This window comes from Mauremys reevesii, linkage group 2 (genome assembly GCF_016161935.1).
Source record: "Mauremys reevesii isolate NIE-2019 linkage group 2, ASM1616193v1, whole genome shotgun sequence".
Taxonomy (NCBI): Eukaryota; Metazoa; Chordata; order Testudines; family Geoemydidae; genus Mauremys; species Mauremys reevesii.
The window spans coordinates 245,024,004-245,039,614 of record NC_052624.1 but is presented as its reverse complement, the minus strand read 5'-3'; the positions used below and the strand labels follow the sequence as shown (position 1 = coordinate 245,039,614).

At 40.4% G+C, this 15,611-nt stretch overlaps 1 long non-coding RNA gene across 2 annotated transcripts in view; it reads left to right on the top strand.

Moving 5' to 3' along the window:
- Positions 1-10,519, top strand: part of LOC120399534 — a 54,922-nt gene extending 44,403 nt beyond the window's left edge. The window contains exon 4 of one of the 2 annotated variants that reach the window (XR_005595215.1): positions 10,442-10,519. This is a non-coding gene — a long non-coding RNA (uncharacterized LOC120399534). Of the gene's footprint in view, positions 1-6,394; positions 6,529-10,441 lie in introns of those variants that run through there. The other variant, XR_005595216.1, reaches the window with a different exon arrangement.
- The last annotated feature ends 5,092 nt before the right edge of the window (positions 10,520-15,611 follow it).

The window sequence follows — 15,611 nt, the reverse complement described above, 5'->3', positions numbered from 1 at the left end:
TTATTTTATGCTATGACTATATATTTGCATGGGTGTATTAGCAAAATCTTATGTCCTTCCAATTGTACTGGAAATCCTTATCCAGACCAAAATAAATCTTATGTTGTGATTATAATTGGCAGTGATAAAAAGCTCCCAACATGAGAATATGATTACTTGAAAATTTTGATGTAGATTTCCAGTAATTTTTGCCCCTGAACCTTTTAACTTTATTGATATGGAAGAAGAAAAATCAAAACGGCTTTGGAGAAAAGAATCCATCCTTAACAGAGCCTGTTAGTGTTATCAACCCGGTTGGCTATTATACTTCTGTATCTGTGCATTTTGTAATAGGAAAATGATTATTATGCTTCAGAATTTGAACTTGTGGACTTTTAACTTTTTTAGTGTCATATCATAAAAATACACAAAACATGGTACAGTTAATGTCCATTGTAATCATAAACAACATAAAATTAGATGTATATTTATAATGTCAAGGCATTTGAATAGATCCTGTGGCACAAGCATGGACAATTATACACAGATCCATGAATAAAACATTTTATGTGCATAAACAGAATAGAGACATAAGTAAAAAGAACAGAACATGTGCAGTAATGAATCAAGAAAGAAATTCATCCTTTAATCTTTTCCAGACTTTGGATCATAGCATTTCAAGTGAAGCAGAATTACTCATAGTAATGTCCAGAGCAATGCATAATTTACAGCCTATGTACTGCAGAGATTTTAATCCTCAGTTTTGTATGAGCCCCGCAGATGGATAAATTATTGTTAGTCTTTCTAAGCCTTTGATATTTCACTGACGAGATCCAAAAAGAGGGGGCATTAGTGTCCATAGATTTAAACACAGGATTAGCAAGATGTTACTGCTGAATTCAGGACAAAGGAAGCCAGCATCACAAAGCAAACAAATCACTCATGCTGTTTCTGGGTATCAGCTGGCAATAATGTTGCAAGGAACACCCTCATTCCAAGGAACCTGTAGCTCATGTAGTAACACAGATATTTGTCAGTATAATGAAAGCCTAGGAGAATGGAAGATATTATTTGGCAATAATTCAGGTAGCTGAGTTATTGAGGGGTTAAACATAATACAATTATTTCAAATGCCAGATGATATGGCAGCCAATTTTGAGATGTGAATTTTTAATGATAAATGAGTTTCTTCTATTTTCAGCATGCTCTTACTGAATGCTGGTCAGACAGTTTTGGCACACTTTACATGAAAACCCAAGATCTGTCAGAGACACAATACTAAAGAGCTCATTTGCATTGGCTAATAAAAATGAAGAGCTCTGGTTCTAGAACAGATTCTTATTAATATAACATTACAACCAATGAAATGATACAAGAAATGCCTACAATACAAAATGTCTCTCAAGATTATTTCTCAGAACACCTCAGGCCTTTCTCAAAGCCCAGAGCTTTCTGCTTGCAAAATTTAAACTGATGCCTTACCCTGACCAGCTGAAAATGCAGTAATTATGAGCCAGATTCTCAATGGTACATACATCAACCTAACTGCATTGCTGTCAATAGAACTGTACCTAGCTACACAGCTGGGAGTTGGGCTCTAAATTTCTGTATTAGGTCAGATTTAGAGGATTCTGTTTAAGTTTCTCCAATTTTTTTCAAGGATTGAGGACTTGTGGAACTGTAATGAAAATTTACCAGCCCGGGCATAAAAGCTACTCACTCATGCCTTACCATAATAATTGACGATAAGGAAAAAAATGATTGATTGGTCAGAAGTTGTTGAAAGTCAACATTTTATCCTTCCTTGGGAACTTCCAACATTTTGGAAAAAAATGCATTCCATTTCAGAATGAAAAGTAGAAATTTTGCAATTGCATGTGGCAGGAAAGTTATGAAAAATTAATTTAGGAGTAATTGAAATGTTTTGTTTTGAAAATATCTAAATGAGTCTGTGCCTGGGAGCTCAAGCCCTGAGGCTCCCGGCTCAGCTGTGGTTCCCAGGGCTCCCTGCTGTGGAGCTGGAAACCTAGACCCCAAGAGCCTTGGCTAGAGTGGGGCTCCCAGAGTTGGTAGTCTCTTGGCTCCACAGAAGGGAGTCTGGAAGGCCTGGAAGTTCTAGGGTGCCTCCGCCAGAGCTGTGGACCCTGAAAGCCCTAAGGTCCTGCCTCAGATGAAGTCCACTAGGAAGGTGTGATTGCAGAGCCATTGGCCATTATCTTTGAAAACTCATGGCAATTGGGGATGGTCCAGGATGATTGGAAAAAGGCAAATATAGTGCCCATCTTTTAAAAAGGGAAGAAAGAGAATACAAGGAACTACAGACCAGTCAGCCTCACTTCAATCCCTGGAAAAATCATGAAGCAAGTCCTCAAGGAATTCATTTTGAAGCACTTAGAGGAGAGGAAGGTGATCAGGAACAGTCAACATGGATTCACCAAGAGCAAGTCATGCCTGACCAACCTGATTGCCTTCTATGATGAGATAACTAGCTCTGTGGATATGGGAAAAGTGGTGGGCATGATATACCTTGACTTTAGCAAAGCTTTTGATATGGTCTCTCACAATATTCTTGACAGCAAGTTAAAAAAGTATGGATTGGAGAATGGACTATAAGGTGGATAGAAAGCTGGCTAGATCATCGGCTCAATGGGTAGTGACTAATTTAGTTGGGGGATGGCCCTGCTTTGAGCAGGGGGTTGGACTAGATGACTTCCTGAGGTCTCTTGCAACTCTAATAATCTGTGATTCTATGAATGATTCTATGAAGGCTGCCAAGGTGCTGGGTGACGAGCTGGGAGGTAGTGTTCCAACGGATCTCTGCCTGTGTTCCTTCAGAAGATTTGTCAAAATTGGCATGTTCCCACAACATTTTAGATTTAGATGAATCTGCATTTTCTGATGGAAAAGTGTTTCATCAGAAAATTTCCAATGATTTCTATAATTGATACAGTGTTAAGGCAGTTAAAGCAATCATCCATGTAGCTGTCTAGTGTGGTACTATTTCCTACCATGTGGAGAACCTGAGTCCAAGGACAACAAGATCAACCTGACAGTGAATAGTGCAGAAGAGAGACAAAGGGTTAGGAGGAGGTAAGACTGGCAATTGGAAGAGAAGATTGACATTGCAAGAGGAGGGACAGAAATAACAAGGACTGTGTGAAATCACCATGTTTATCATGCCATTTTTGTAACTGTGTTTTGTCTGTTTTCACAGACCCGACACTTTTGTATTTTCATTAAATCAGTAATTTGGTTGTGAAAGCTAAGGAAATTCTTGACATTTGCCTGGTTTAGTAATGAAATCCATTTCACTTCAAAATGGTCCTGTTCTTCTTGGAAATTATCCAGTTTAATGCAAAATCAGGACCCATTTCCAATTGGAAATGTAATTTAAAAATTGAATTTAGTACTAAATTTGAATTTAGTACAAACATTTTGCAAACCTTTCCTGAAAACCATGATGGAAGAGAGACAAAGACCTTAGAGAAAAATGATAAGCAAGGTTGAGGAGGAAAAAGGAGAAGAGAGACAATGAAGCTACTGCACAGCTCTTATTTTTCAAAACAAAGGAGAGAGGTAGGGAAATTGCTGATTTAAAAGTGAGAAAATATCTGCTAGAAAGAGGGAGGAGCGGAAAGAGAAACAGAAAGATTAAGAGGATAGAGTGAAAAGAAGAGATAAATACACAACAAGGAGGCAGAAGATTGCTGATAATCTGGGTTTTGGGTGAGCTCTTACTAATGGAGCATGTCTTTAACCCCTGTAAAGGAGGACCTTGGCATTGAACATGTAAACCAGTAGCTAAAGATTTAATCTGAAGCCTATTGAAGTTAATGAGTGTCTTTCCAATGACTTAAGTGGGCTTTTAATCCACTTCAGCTGCAGGAGGTTTGTGGGGACCTAAAGATTCCTCACCCCTTTCTCCTCATAAACACTTGTTATGTAAAGTTAGTTAATTAAGTCTCTGGTGTATCCCAAAGAATCATCTCACTAACTCTTCTTGAAATTGTTAGGCCAGTGTTATATGTAGTGTAGTGATAATGGTGGTCAGGAACAGGTTAAATGTGGTGAAGAAGCAGCAAAAAAACTATTTCACAACCCATGCCAAAAAGGGATGGTCAGCTTGCCTTGTTCAAATTTTCAGCCCAGAGCATGACTTGCAGGATCTGCCGTGAGTGGCGCTCTCTTCTTGCATTCCTCACCAGTGCCTCCAGGTGCATGTGGCAGATGGGCTACATAGCTTCCGTAGCTTCACCCCCTCTTCTTTTGAGAGGCGTTTCAGCAGCATATGAGGAGGAGGAGAGGAGACACGGCCATGCTGCTCTTCATTGAGCGGGATTCTGGGAGCCGCTGCATGCGCCTTCTTTCATTGCTGAACTTGTCTATACAGCCCTTGCCTCGTGCCTGAAGTGCTAGTACTGGAGAAGCACATGGAGCCCTCGGGTGGGAATGAGTATGAAATTGACATGTTTTTTTGCTGTATGTGTGTGGCGGGGGGGGGGGGGGAGATGGGAAGATGGGTCTAGAAGATTATTTTACCCAAGGAATGAATCATCAACTGGAGCAGAAGAATTCATTACTGTAGAGAATGGAACTCTATTAGGAAAAGAAAATAGTTCAGTCCTGAGCCATAGGGTATAATGCTACCTAGGAAATCAGCCACCATACAGGATTTCCCACCCAAGAATGCCAAGACCCAAGCCTGCTTAATTTATTACATCTGACGACAACAAAGCCTGAGCATTGTGTGGTTTCCAATCCCTAAATAGCTATGGTTTAAAGCTAGTGTAAATACTCTGGGCTTGATTCACAGTTACACTAAGGCCCCCTTTACCTTGCTTTGGCATTCGTAAAGTGGGTAGAAATGCTCCCCCAAGAACAACACCTTCACAGGGGGCCTTCCAAGCAGTGTTGATTTGTGTAAGTGATCTGCTCTGGCCCTGCTCCCAGCCACCATAGGGAGAGGATCAGGGACATTTTGGGTGTGCACTTCACAGCACTGACCATTCTTTGCTCCTCACGGCCGGTAGGGTGTGATGGGAAGCAAAACTTAGTACTGCATGGTCTCAGATTACTTGGAGCACAAATATGGTTTAAAGCCTCCTTTGTCCTGTCTCTGTCCCATCCCTGCCCCAAGCACAAGGATGGAGGCTGAGAATCGGGATCTTAGACTTTATGTTTTGGCTTGAATTGCTGATCTGACATCATCCTCTCTCTTTCTCATGTAATTAATCTCACTAGAGCTACGGTAGTGTTATGCACTAAAAATACCGAGAGGAGATCATCTTTAAGGGGACAGTATTGCAAATGTTTTGGTTATTTTTTGTTGACCAAAGCAGAGGGATAAAAAGCCCAGAGTGTGTGTAGCATTCCTGGAAATATTTTTCAATACACAAAAGACACAAAAGACACAAAAGATTTTCTGAAACTTGGAGCCTACAGGGCTGAATCTACTTTTCTTGTTCAAATGAAGTGGACATAGAGTGTAATTTGACAATATAACTAAAGATCAATCAGTTGGAGTTGCTTGTAATTCTGGGAATAAGGAACACTGGGAATTTAATTCAGGAGCTTGTCCCATTGCAATTCTCCAGCTTGTATATGTTTTCTGCATGTTTACAGTGTGATTAAAGGGACATTTAAAATCTCCTTGCAGGCTAGATTTGTTAGCCACTGGGAAATAAAATGGAAAATCTGGGATCCCTCTAATTACAGAATTGATTTCTGTCTTTTTAAAAATTATTGCCAATCATCCTGTTTTTTTAACATAGTCAAATCTTGGTGTAGACAAAGAGCCCAAAAGTTTCCATTATGGCATGTTCCCAGCTCACATGACATGGATTGTATTTTTTTCCCCTCTCCCAGATGTTGTATTCTGCACATGAGCACCCACTCTGCATGTACCGCAGAGCAAAAATGTACACACAGCACTTGTGCTGGCCAGTTATAGCCTGAAAAGTGACAATGACAATTTCGGCCACAATCCAGCAATGCATTTAGCACGTGCATAACTTCAAGTATGAGTAGTCCCCTTCAACATTAATTACCTTATTATCCATTCCTGTTTTGATGGAATAGGTGGTTTGTCTAAATTTCATGGGTATTTTAAAATCAGGGAGACTAGTAGAAATAAAAGAGGCAGAAACTAGTTATTTTTGAGTCACTCCTGCAATCCTTGTTTTTTCAAGTGGGTGAAAGTTGACACTGATGCTTTAAAGCTAAGAACCTATCTCCTGAAATATTAAATATATTTATTTACATCCTTACATAAAGGTGTGTTTTCATCAAAATCGCTTTTCTGTGTGTGGGAATTTTAGTGGTCATAAAAATAGTGTTAATTGTGATGCTGGTGTATGTGATAAAGATGCCTGTGCACTGGGAACTTTAAGGAAACGACTAAACTCATTTCTCACAGGTCATTCAACGCCCATTGGATGATAATGCTTTTCTGTTACTGTTGACCACGAATGAAGCTAATGAACCCCAGAGATGAAAGGTTCTACATCCTTTAACAGTCCTATGAACTACCCAAATTCCCAGTTATGAAAGATTATTAAGAAAACACAAATAAAAAAAGGAATTAGATAAAATTTTCATTACAAGCATATTTTCTTGAAATGTGTTGAATGAACTGATAACTTTCTTGCTTATTTTCTGCAGCACTATTTGAGCCCTTTATTGCAGTTGTGTGCATTTATCTGAGCTACAACTAACTTCTGGCTAATTATGCAGATGATATGTGAAGTTCATGCAAAATTCCTTTTCTCATTGTCAGTTCAGTGCACAAATAATGGCAAAACTAACACACAGCTGTAGACTTGAAGGTAGAAGTAGGTTATATGCTGCTGACACACTCTGATTTACATTAAAGGGTGGAGAGAACTTTCTCCTCCCTCTTCATGGATTCCCTAATCTACTTTACAAAAATGTATTGAACACCTCAACCGACTTTTAAACAGGGAACTGGGTATATTGGGTCAAATTCTCTGTTGGCATAACTCTATGGACGTGATTTTGAAATGAATTCATTGGAATTACACCATCTTAAAATTTGATCCAGTGTATACAGAAAGAGTATTAGGATCTTGTTTTTAATTTAAAAAGTTGTACATGTTTTCTTTCCGCACCTCCCAAGAAGCCAGTTAACCCAGACCATCTGTATTCTTCCCAGTGGACTTGCTTCTCCTTACAAGAGTCTTCCGCTAAGCCCAGCATTCCCAGTGAGAACACAAAGGGCCAGATTTTCAAACATTGGCCTCAGTTTTTTCCACCTCTTCTGATAACACACCTTCTTCCCAATTACCAACACCTCCTACTCTCATCTTCCAGGGCTTTTGCAATGCTGCCTCTCTCCATGTGTCTGTTCTTGACTGTTACTGCATCACCTCATCTCCTCTGCTCCTCCCCAGTGAGGCCAGCCTTGTCCATCCATTTGTCAACTTCTCTCACAGACATCTCCAAGCCTCTATTTTGCCCTTTGTGAATGGGATGTGCTCCTTGAACTGCTCCTTTTCCTCCTTCAGATCTTTCCTCAAGAGCCACCCCTGCTACAGGGAGTGTAAAACATCAGCCAGTTAATGGGGGGGAGGGGCAGATGGTTTAGAGGATTTGTTTATCTATTGATTCAAATGATAAGGAGCATTATTTGGATTCTGAAAAACTGACAGTGGACACGATGGGGTTAAATGTGAAGTCTGGTGGGCCAGGGAGTAAGGAAAAGGGGAGCACCACAAGAGCGGGGGAGAACAGACATGTTTTCATCTTTTTTAATATGATCCCAGTTACAGGTGCCTGTAACCTGAACTCACAATCATAAAGGCAAGAAGATGCAGGCAGCCCTGCAGGCAGTGGGATTGTCTGAAAGATGGAAGCAGCAGTGTACCGGCAGGAAGGAAGGAGCAGGGGGGGCTCTAGGATTTGCGCCGCCCCAAGCACGGTGGCACGCCGCGGGGGGCACTCTGGCGGTCGCTAGTCCTGTGGCTCCGGTGGGCCTCCTGCAGACGTGCCTGCGGAGGGTCCGCTGGTCCCGCGGCTCCGGTGGACCTCCCGCAGGCATGCCTGCCGCCCTCCCGCGGGACGCCGCCCCAAGCGCGCACTTGGCGCGCTGGGGTCTGGAGCCGGCCCTGGGAAGGAGACATGAGCTCTCATATATAACAGCAGTACTAAGTGATAATAGTTATCCTTACTCATATGCTCCCATCCTGCTCCTCCCTCCTTGTTAGTACAACAGCCAGCAGACTTTTGGAGGTCCTGCATCAGTCTCATTAAGACTGATCCAAAGCATACTAAAGTCAATGGAAAAACTCCCAATGGATATTGAAAGGGCCTCTGTGCTTCATTCTCATCTCTTTCTAATCCTGTGACAAAACAACACCACAATCATTGAACGGTCTTTTTAGAATATGTAGTTTTCTTGGTGTGGAAATTTAACGACAATGAGATTTTTGTCTCACAGAGCAGTAAATTGCTTCATTCTCAAAACAAGCCGGGAAAGTCAGCAAAATAGCAGAGGCCCTGTCTACAGTACAAATTCAGCCATGTCAGTTAATCTGGTTTCATCTTGGTTTTCTTCAAGTTTCTTTGCTACAGGGTTCTATTTTGTGACATAGACTGGATCTTAACCTTGTTCCATAACCATGTAAAAGGCCAGATGGTCTTTAACAAGGCTTTAGCCTTCTTATAAGCTACAGTTAAAGTCTATATTAACATTGAACCCTGTTTTACCTGGGTTTGGGTAAAATGTGCTGTAAGCATATTCCCTGATGTGGCTGTATTTGTGTTATGGAAATCTCCCGCTAATCCTCACTTCTAGCCCTGTTTTGGCATGCATGCTCTCAAAGTAATTTCACTGCTGCCACCAAAGTTACTTTGGGTTGACACCAGTGTAACTGAGAGCAGAAGCACAGACTTTAGTAGTAGAGCTTAATTTCTGTGTAGAAAGTGTCATTGTGCACTCTGAAAGTTACTACATGATGCAAAATGATTGCTTTAGAAACCAGCTATCATGTCAGTCACTTAGCCTCACCTGTGTCGGGTTATGAAATAATGTGATTCAAGTCTCAAAAATGCCAGCTTCTGATACTGTTGCTTGTGCTGAGTAGCGCCTAACTCCATGGACAGTCCCACTGAAACGAGTAAGATTATTTTCAGAGTAAGGTACCCATCAACATTAGTAAGGGTCTCAGACATTGGCTCTAAACTATCACATAGAATATATTTCTGAAAAAAGAATAAAGCAAGAAGAAAAGGCAATGAAATAAAACGGCTAAAATTGCAGTACCTCTTGCTCTGTCACACAGTTGTACTTCTCATTATGTTTCCTGTCGCCTTTCACAAGGCCGATGACTCTGCATGAACTGCTCAGGGGTTAATCAGTTTGGTTTACTTAAAAATTCTAAACCGCGATAAAAACATTTTAGCACCTAAGAGGAAAGATTGCTGGTGAAAAACTGAAGATACATGATTTATCGCTCCCCTCACAAATAAAATTTATTCATTGCATCCACCAGCCATCACACAGATGGTCAGAAAATTGGCTTTGTGTAGGGATGTGGATTCAGGCATGAATATTAATATGAGACAGATGTAAACGCATATTAATATGCATTTGCTTTGCATGGACTGACATTACAATATTTTCATTAAAGAATCCGTGTTTGAAATGGAAAGTACAGGTCACCTTTTAAAAAACATAAAATAGTATGGTACAACATATTTATCATTCCCTGAAACAACATCAGTAACAAAAATAAATAAATAAATTAATTAAAGGAACAGTGCCAAATTTTTAGTAGAATATTGTGGATGCAACACAATAATTGATAAATAGAAAGATCTGCTTATTTTGATTTGCTGTTAAGTCACACTTTCTTCCTTTTTCTTTATGGTGCACATGCTGTTATTTTATCTGTAATGAATACAGCAGTGTTCAGGTGATATATGTCGAATTATATATAAGCATAAAGCAAAGTTAAACTAAATTAGTTAGATTTACTAAACTAATTCTACCTGAAAGCACTTCTTCCAATGTGTTACTATTTTTCCAATGGCAGTAATTCATAAAACCCATAAGATTTATGAAGATACAGTACTTTGAGTGTTTTCTGTGTGGGACAATGTTTATGCTCACATCGGTGTTGGTATCTGTATAGAGTTAGTATCTGTTTATGGTAACATCATAAGTTCTCCCAAGGCTGTGATGTTCTAAAATTCTATTCACGGATATTTGCTAGCACATTTGCAAAATTTTTGTAAAAGAAATATAGTTTAATGGGGAAAATTGAACAATTTTATTTGTGAATAAAAGCATCCGTGTGTTCCAATCTGTAGTCAGTTAGATCAGAGTATTTGAATATATAGGTTTATAATGATAATCTGAATGTACAGTACACTGAAGCAAGGTTTAATAGTAGTATCGGATTATCTGATGAGTATTCTGATCTCATGCATTTTTGTTGTTTAGATATCACAGGAGGAGAGATGGATTGAAAATGTGTGCACTGACAGATCTTATAGGGTTAACAAAAAAAAATAAAGCTGGTTTTCCTAAAGAAATATCAGATTTGTTGATTTCTGAAGTCCTGGTGTCCATTTACATATATGCTGGTACCGGGGCGGCTCTATGGTTTTTGCCGCCCCAAGCACAGCAGGCAGGCTGCCTTCGGCGGTTTGCCTGCCGGAGGTCCACCGAAGCCGCGGGACCAGAGCGCCCCCCGCGGCTTGCCGCCCCAAGCATGCGCTTGGCATGCTGGGGCCTGGAGCCACCCCTGGCTGGTATGTAAAGATGCACTGGTATGTTCACTGTTTGATATATTTTTCCATCACACGGCTCCTGTTTGCTTACTGTGCTCAATTTTACTCTACATACTATGTTATTATCTATCAATTGTAAAACAAGACAATGTGCTTGGTGCTCTACAAGTCACAAACCAATACAGTGCCTGCCCCAAAGAGCTTACAATCAAAATAACCAAGATAGAAAAAGCACCTATTTGGGAAGTAGTTTTAACTTGCACATATTCTACTGCTAAGATTGTGTTATCCGCTGGAACATACCGTAAATCTTCTTGATCTTGCTCCACCTTGACCAATACAGACTTCTTTCATTAGAAACCTAGAGCTGAGGGAATAATTTGTAGAAAATAATGTATATTATCAACTAAGACTCTTTTTCTTTGCTAGTTATCCATGAGCTTCCTACAAATTTTGGGAATTTATTAATGATTCAGTTATTCACTGGATAATTTCTATAAATAATTATTGGTCTGTAGATTGTTTGCCAGCAAGTTGTCACAAGTATTGGAAAATGAAGATTCAAGCTGTTCTGGTTAGCTTTGATTGGACATGTTATTACTTCTCTTTCTGATTGGATGACTATAACACATACAATTAGGTTTCTGTTGTGAACAGTAATGAGAGTTCAAAATTAATTTTCTATGAAGATTCTGCAATATTTTCTAATATCTCTAATATTTGCTTCAAAACTGCTTCTTCTGTGAACATTCCTGCCAGTAAACTAATTCACAGACGGTGAAAACAAAAGAGATGGGAGAGGTACCTGCAGCCATGGGTTTGTCTGGCTACTAGGCAGCTTCAAACTCTGCTACCATGGGTCATTCAGGGCATCAGGTGTGTAGGGTGCAAACAAATGTCACTTGGAAAGGCTGATGGGTGTGGAAAAATTAACATGGGTCTGTAACCAGTGAGCTCACCAAGAGAATGATGAGATGCAAGCAGCTGAGACTCATGAAGGTCCCCAGATGGGCTAGGGAGGTCAGGGGTTGGAAAATGAATTTGTCATCATGGCTGAGACGGCCAAGAGGATGGTTGGATGTATGAAGTCATGGAGCAGAGTGATCAGCAAGCAGGTCAGGAATTTGACATAGTTGTGTCCCACAGAGGACTTGTGCACATTAGAACTTGGAACTGTGACTGAAAGAGTTTTCAAACACAGTTACAGTCAAACACAACTGTAAGATGGTTTGAGTCCCCACACAGCAGAGTTACACAAATGTTTCATCAGTGTTAAGAATCCTTGCAACATACAATTAATATTTATATGGAGCCTATTGCCGTAGCAAAAAGCATAGGTGTAGGGGGTGGGATCCACAAAGAGATGTAGGCGTTGCAGCACTGAATGTCACAGTGCTTAGAAAATCAGAGGAACAACACTGCAATCCACACAGCCAAGTTAGGTGTGTAGGCTGATGAACATGGAGAGATAGATGCCTTAGAATAGGATCAACAAAAGCCAGCAGGCTACGTTGTGGAGCTTCTTAAACTAGCCAATGGGAGATACCAAGTGTATGCTAAGCTCTCAGAGATAGGCTCCTAAGTCTGGGATGTAGGGAGATGCCTAGCTCTGCTAGCAATCCAAAAATGGGAACCTGTTACCTGGAGTCAGAAGGCTTAGACATTTCTTGAGGGAATGAATTAGGCTCTTGCCTCACTCCACACAAAACAAGGAGGGTGGTGGCAGCCACCTTATATCTTTTAGCCCAGTGATTAGAGCACTTGCCTGGGATGTGAGACACCCAGGTTCAATTTTCCCCTCTCTGCTAGAAGGGGAGAGAGAGGATTTGAACAGAGGGTCTCTCACCACTCCAGAGTGTGTGCGACCCATGAAGCTATGGGATAGTTTGATGTAAGAGTGCTCTCAGTCTCTCCTGTTGAAGTTGTTCCACTTTGAATAAATAATGAAAGAAAAATGGCAGCAGGGAGACTGAACTGGGATTTCTCAAGTCCCAGGTAAGTGCCCTAATCACTGGATGGCAGAATCATTCCCCCTCTCTTGCTCTGGCCCAGATACTAATGACATCGACAGAACCCTTCCTTCCTCTGATGGGGTGAGGGGCAGAGGTGAGGAGAACAGGATTCTCACAGTAAGCTGCACAAGCCCCCGAAATGTACCTTTGTACAACACTTTGAGCTCATTTGAAAAGCCCTACAAGAGTGTGAAGCATTTATTAATAAACACATCAGAGGTGATTCATTTGTTAACTCTGCCAAAGGTGCAGGCCCAAGAACAGGAAGTCAGTGTTGCGCTTTAGAGAGACCCAGGCAACCTGTGTAGATACCACTCAATGAAAACATAGTGTGTTATAGTGGCAGCATACAGAGGCCCCTTCAGTAGTAACTACCCTCACTAACTCTCCCTGGTGCCAGGTTGCTTTCTTACAGAAACATTCTTTCCCAGCATTCATTTCTGGTTCTAACCCTTTAAATCTGGCAGAGCAAAACAGCTGTGGCCTGGAAGTGGCCATTTTGTAACTGGTTGCTGCTTACTGAATTCTCTTTTTCCCTGCTAGCAAGTCTGATGCATTCAATCTCTTTGTGACTTCAATGACTCGAAGACAAGAGCCCTGAGAACTTTAAGCAATTCTCCCCAACAGCCCTGTTTTGGTTCTGACCATGTCTGTTTTTGAAAAAACACATCATATAACTGCTGCACTAGTCAAGTCCCTGGGAGGGACAGGCAGCCCAGCTGTTCATCAGCCCACTCCCCTTGTCCTTGTCAACTTTCTTTCTTAGCTTCAGGCATCTGGCTCTGTCTCCAGCATCTGCCTCTCTACTGGGCTCAACAAGAGGCTTCCATGGAGACTGAAAGCAGAGGTCAGTCCTTTAGGGGAAACTGTAAGTGGGAGTAGATGGGGCACTACAGGAGGAGGAACATGGAGAGGTGTATGATGGGAATTAGGAGTCATGGGGGAGCTCTGAGGGAACCAGAGCAAAAAACTTTTGAGGGACAAATTTTCAAATAAACCAGATGACTGGGGGCTGCTGAAGGACTTCATGTTTACCCTGGTGAATGTGTGATTTCACTCTCTTCCCCTTCTTACCCTTTCCAGCCTCTAAAAGGAAAATAACCTAAAAGCCAGCAGAACGTGAACAGAAATGTAGGGCCAAATCCTGCAAACATTCACTCATGCTTAAATTTACTGACATGAGTAGCCACACTGAAGTTAATTTAACTGCTTGTGCTTAAAGTTAAGCACTTGTGTAAGTGTTTGCAGGATTGGGGCCTGAGTGACTCCCCAGCACATTTGATCATTTTTAAGAAGGGAAAAGTTGTAATTTACCAAACAAACCTTTATTTGTAAAAGGGGCATTTTGTTTGTGGCCAGAATGGTTTTTTCATTTGAAAATTTAATAATAATAATAATAATTAATAAACATCTGCCTCTGATATAGTACTTTTCATCAGTACACCTCAAAGCACTTTAAGAAGGCGGCCAGTATCATCATCCCCATTTTACAGATGGGGAAACTGAGGTACAGGGAGGTGAAGTGACTTGTCCAGAAGGTAGTAGTAGAGTCAGCAATAGAATCAGGTCTCCTGAAACCCAGTCCAATGCACTATTCTCTAGGTCACAGTGACTCCCTAATTGCTACCTTTCTGGTTGCTTTGTGTTTTAGTTGTAACTTTGTTTATGCTATTAAAAAAGGAAGTATTTATAACTAGCCTATTTTTTCAAGTATAAATTTAAAACTTGTTTGGTGCTTGTTTGCTTTTATTTTAAAAGGGAAAATGTATCTTGGCAGATTATTTTATCATTTTATCATTTTAAAAATGAAATGATTTCCCATAAACATGGATTTTCAATACAAAACTGAGAAAAATTGGTTCAAATTAGGTTATTATAATTTTTTTTTAAAGAAAGGAGAACTTTATAGTTAGACAGCATGGAATTACTGGTTATTATTTGTGTGAAGCATTAGGTCTCTTTCCTAAAGACACAACTATCATGTATAGTATTTTGCATAACAATTACACATTTGTTTTATCTACTGCACATCCCTCCCTTGCAAAATTCCAGACCCACTGCTGCACTCACATCTATACAGCACAGGATGTTGCCTACAGAATGACACTCCTGACTAGAGCTGAGTGAAATGTGGGGGAAAGTAATTCAGACACCATCTTGTGAATTCTGAGTTACTTTTCAATTTAAGCCTGTTTATAGCCCTTTTTACTCACTGTTTTCACAAACAAGGAAATGGGTATTCTGGTGAAATACCTGTATTCACATCTAACCAAGAATACATGTGTGTTAATATGGGGATTCTCCATTTGCTGTTTGTTTGTAAAGTTTCAGTTTGGAAGCTGAAGAATATTCCCTGTAGTTTAGGTGACCAGTCCGCCACCAAGAATAACAAATAGATAAGCTAAAAAGAATGGCTATTGTTATATTGTGATAGGCAATATAATGAGACAATTCAGAACAGCATGATAAGTGATGATCATGTGGCGAGTGAACAGTTTGAGAACATCCCATAGGCTGGGATATATTTTGCATAAAGACAAAGTGTTAATCAGCCATTTACAAATAACTCATACAGCTGGAAGGATCAGAGTTTACCTTTGGAGAATTGCAACCAGACAAATAAATTAAATTAATCATGTAAGTAGCTCGCTATCTACAGTTTTCCCAGCTCTGCTCCAGTCAGTGTTTCTGAGGAGATTTAATTGGCCAATCTCGAAGAAGTGGTTGATCAGATTGCTGCACAAGATTCTGATCACTTGTGATTTGGATCCATGGTGCAAAGGTGTGTGTCCTGTTGTTTCTGGTGTTGCAAATGCCCACAACCCTCTCACTATTTCCTAATTCAGTAGTTGTGTTGGACACTGAAGA